General features: G+C 36.3%; 1 pseudogene; it reads left to right on the forward strand.

Annotated features, from left to right (window-relative positions):
* Window positions 1-328: 328 nt before the first annotated feature.
* LOC138835180 (U6 spliceosomal RNA) lies at window positions 329-428 on the forward strand (annotated as a pseudogene).
* The last annotated feature ends 4,746 nt before the right edge of the window (window positions 429-5,174 follow it).

Consider the following 5,174-nt stretch of genomic DNA (forward strand, 5'->3'; position numbering starts at 1 on the left):
CAAGGCTTATTTTGAATCCATTAGCTCCACAAAGCTATCTCAGTTGATAAATAAGTACTTGAAAAGCCATCACCTTTGGACCTAGCTATAAAGGCTTCAAAGTATGATCAAATTTAAATGAAAAAGACTTAAAATAGTCATTGAAAAAAATTGCAAATCTGAGCAATCGACCAAACAATATAAGTTTTACAATATACACAGAATTTTAGAGAAGTAAGATCAATAGCATTTTAGGAACAATAAGTTTTCCTGGTTACAAACAGTCAACCAAGCATATATGCCTTTATAAAGACTGCATCATTAACTACATAAATTTACAGGATACTACATGCTTCAGCAGCACGTTTACCCAAATTACAACAATATAAAGATTAACATGGCACTTGCACAAGGATGATATGAAAATTCGTGAAGTATGCCATATTTGTCATTCTTCAGATGCCAGAAATGAAAAACAGTTATTAAAAATGATTACAAAAATACAAATGTAACAATACATGTAATTAATTGAACTAAAAGTTAGTTTGACATCAGTGTATTAAATCCTCACCTTAGAAAGGCCTTTATATAGCATAATCTTTACAAAACGTTTGAAATTAGATAACGTTGTCATTTTTTCCCAAAGAAATAACATAGTATAAGGACCTAGGAAAAAAAGGAACGTTAAACTGTTTCTATATGGAATGCTATCTGAAATAACACATTTAATAATGAACCTATATATTATAAAACAATGTAGAATTCAAAGTATTATATCTAAGAGAGAATGAAATAGATTATGGATATTATACAAACAAAATACAGATTATTTAAAAATATACTTTTTTCAGACAAGCACCAGAAATATCTTTAGTTTCTGTACTACTCATTTCAACAGATAAGTTAAAAATGATTTCTGATTTAAAAATCACAAACTCTGCAGAAATCATTATAGATTTATACAAACAAATCTTGAATACATTTTGACATCAAAGTCAGGCAATTCACTTGAAGAATACCATGGAGTCCACGTGTCTCTTTAGGATATGAACCTAAACAATAATCTAATACTACAGAGTTGAGGGAGATGAATTGCCCTCCTGAATAATTTACTTTTGGGTCAAATAAAAGCAGGCTTGCAAAAAGAGAATAGACTTTACAGAAACATGATGAGTTGATGTAAGTAGCTGCTTAGCTGATTTTGTTAATTTGTGAACTAATTCAGGGAAACAGAGTACAGCAAGGTAAAAAAAAATAAAGAAGGTCACATTGAAATACTCATTGGTGTGTGTGATACTGCCTGGGCACTATCCCTATGATTCTGTGCCCAAGGATAGTTGTCTAACACTCGAGCCACTATTCCATTCTGATTTTTTAGAGATAATCACATATATTTTCATGATTGGACTGGCTTTGAACAGTGGTCTTCAGATCTCAGTCTCCTGAGTAGCTAGCTAAGTGGATTCAGCCTCTGAGTTTCTAGTTAAAATTCTGACTGTCCTGTATGCTTCACTGCTCTTTTATTCTTTTCCTGCGGTAATCAGAAGCGTAACTAATATATGTCTAATTGCTTTAAAAATAATGTTACTGCTTGGCACCAGGGCCTCCCATCTCTACTCTTAACTATTTAGGAGGCTTGAGAACATATCCCAGGCAAAATTTTAGTGGACTTTCTTCTCAATCTATAGCTGGGTGCATTGGATCATTTCCACCATCCTGCACTATCTAAGAACTAAGATTGGAAGGACTGCAGAATCCAGACCAGCTAAGGTAGGAAGCTAGACAAGATGGTGTACAACTCTGATGCCATTGATGATTGGAAGTTTAAGAGGACAGATAAGGTGCATGTTCTTGTAAAAAGGGAATCACTATCCTAAAATTAACCACTGATATTATGCCAGCCTAACCAGAAAAATACCCAAAGTTGAAATCCCCACAATTTTCCACAACCAAAGTAATTATATACATTAACATTCCAAAACTTAGTACAATGTGTCCTTTATTCTAATATCTTTATCAGATTATCATACGATGTGACAGAATAGTTCTACATCATATTATGATATATTTAAAAACACCTAGAAAATTCTTTCACATTTATGAAGTGCAAAAGAATGGCAAATTGCCTCATTTCTTACGTATTTGAGTATCACTAAAAATTCTTGTAGAAAAAGTTCCGGGAAGATGGCAGAGGAGAAGCTGGAGGCTAAACAAGCTCTTGCATAGAAAGCAGTTTTATTGTTCCAGTGAACAGTCCTAAGCCAGAAAACCACACCAAGTGTGCCATCACAGGAAGACAGTTATTCCAGAGAGGGAAAATCCAGGCAAGGAGACAGATCTGAGCACTTGCCAGCGGCGGTGGTTGCTGAGGCCAGCCTTAGCCGCCCTACCTGCAACACAGAGAGTCCAGGACAAAGGCTCCAGACGAAGCAGGTGAGCGGATTCTACTCAACCCCAGCGAAAGCTGACTAGAAGCAGATATTTTTATCCTGCAGTTTACAGACAAGGGACAACCCAGGAACCAAGACTCGGTGTGAGTAGAAGCCTGGCAACCTCATTCCTTCTCAGGGAACAGAGGAGGGAAGGCCACCCCTCACCCCTCACTACCAGAGATCTTTGATACTGACAAAGGCCTGGCTGAGCAGCTAGCTCCAACTCAGGCCTTGGAAGAAAACAAGAGTCATGTAGCAAGTCACAGGAACCTAACCTGATCTGTTAGGCTCAGCTCCACCCAGGGAAAAGTCACCCAGCCTGGGGCCAGCAATTTCTGACAGCCCCAGGAGTAGATTTCTTCACTGGATAAACAGAACCAGAGGCTGCACCTCCCTACAGCAGCCTTGAAAATCAATTGAAATTCAGTATAATTAAACCCTGAGAAAGGCTCCAGGCTGGGCTCTGTTTGCTGAAAGGCCTCAACTCTATCCAGAACCTAGCCTCATCACAGTATCTCCAAACTAGAGGAAACAGCCATCTCCCACTTTTTTGATACTCACAGCAGATCTTCCTCCCATTGAACAAGCCTGGGAGGAGAATCACAAAATCCTGGGTAAAGCAGAGCATTTTTCTACCTGCTCAAACTAACCGACTTAAGAAACCAACCAAGCCACAGGAAAATCAAACACCACAAACAGACCAGAGACTCCAACTACAGACTGGTTAATGACACAAGGGAGATACAGGATCTTCCCAATCCCCCCAAAAAATCAAAGAACCCTTTTTTTAGTTTTTTATAAAAAAAAATTTTCCTAAAACTTTTTTTTAATTTTAATTTTTAACATTTAAAAAATTTGTTTTCTATTAACTTTTTTTTTCTTCCTCTTATAATTTTTATTTTCGGGGTATGAGTGTGTATGCTTTTTTTCTTGTGTTTTTTTTTCTTTTCTCTATAATTTTTTTTGTTTAGCTCTACTAATCTTTGATCCTTTTTTTCTTTCCTTATCATTCTTTTCACCTTTTCTTTTCTTTTGTTCTTCTTTGTGTGACTTAATTGCTATTCTGCTCATCCTCAGATATACCCATAGTTGATTATTAGACCTTATCACCTATTGTGTACACACTTAATCCAGAAATTTATTACTCAATTCAAAACCAGTACTACTTCTTTATATCTATATAATATTTTAAGCATTTCTAATTTTAAGATTTTCACATCTACTTTCTATCCTTACCCTAATCTTATCCTAATCAAATTGTTCTCTGAATATTATGTCTGCATTTTGCATAGTTTTTAAGTTTTTAAGTGTTTCACTTTTTAATTTTTAATATTTGTTCTTCTATTTTATACCTTGTGTCATTTTTTCTCTTTCTTTTCTTTTTTCTCTCTTTCTCTACTATCATTCTATTCAACCTATTTCCCGCTTTGAGATTAAGACTTAGTTAAGTTTACTCACCCTCTGCCTTTCCACATCCCTGTATTCATATTTTTACCCACATCTCTCCCTAAACCTGATAATTTCTGGTTTGCCAAATTCATCTTTGTGGTTCGTAGACCATTAATACATAGTTGTTTGATGTTGAATAGATATATCTGTTGAACTAGAGTGTATCTTCAGACTTTTACGGTGCAACTACAGACTTTGTTTGATGCTTAACTTAAGATAGTGTTCTAGCACAAAACTGGTGTTACTTTCATCCCAAATGTCCAGGGCAAGCCAGAAAAACACAAGAAAAATGGCAAGTTCGAGTATCCTACACCCACTCATGATACTCAGCAGACAGAACAGATAATGAACAATCCATTGGAGAGTTCCCAAAAAGCTCTACAAACACTACTGGAAACATGGTAAATGAAAAGATTGAAAACCTAAAAAGGACACTGTATGAATGTGATAGAGAGAGAGAGGAGACAAGCCAAAGGTCAATACAGGAATATCATGAGCGTGAGAAAGCAACTCAAAGATTGATACAAGAATTGCATGAGCAGCTCAAGAACACTCAAAGAGAAATAAAGAAATGGCATGAGCAGGCTGAGACCAGTCAAAGAGATAGAAAGGATTTGGGAAACTGGCCAAGAACAGACAAAGAGAAAGAGGAATGGCACGAGCAGGCTAAAAATACTCAAAGAGAGCAACAGGAATCACGTGAACGTGAGGAAGCTAATCAAAGAATAATATAGAAATTTAGAGAGCAGGATGAGAATACACAAAGATCACTAAAGGTAATCATGGAATCCATAAATAGAGAGCTGAAAGAACTCAGGGAGTCCACAAAGAGAATGCTGAATGCAAACCAACAGAAGGAATGGGAGTCCACGGAAACCATAACCAATCAACTAGGTTATTTGATAATAAAAACTGAACACCAAATTAAGGAAGTAGAGAAGTTCATACAAGATCTACAACAAAGCTCCAACAAAGAATTTGAAGCCATCAAAGCCAACCAACTAGAAGGAAAAGAAATAAAAAACAAAGTAGAAAGTCTTGACAGTAGGTTAGACCATGCAGAAGATTGAATCTCAGGACTGAAGACAGCCTATATATTATAGAGAAAGCACATATAACCATCCAAGAAAAATCCAAGAAATATGATAGACCTATTCAACACTTTGAAGACACCATCAGAAGGCCTAATCTGAGGATAATGGGTGCAGAGGAGCACCTAGAGACAGAAGTTAATGGTCTAGGAAATTTGTTTCACAGCATCCTAGCAGAGAAATTCGCAAACGTGCAAAAAAGTTAGGCCTATTCAGATACAAG

The sequence above is a fragment of the Dipodomys merriami genome, unplaced genomic scaffold (genome assembly GCF_024711535.1).
Source record: "Dipodomys merriami isolate MVZ:Mamm:240054 unplaced genomic scaffold, mDipMer1.0.p SCAF_23, whole genome shotgun sequence".
NCBI lineage: Eukaryota > Metazoa > Chordata > Mammalia > Rodentia > Heteromyidae > Dipodomys > Dipodomys merriami.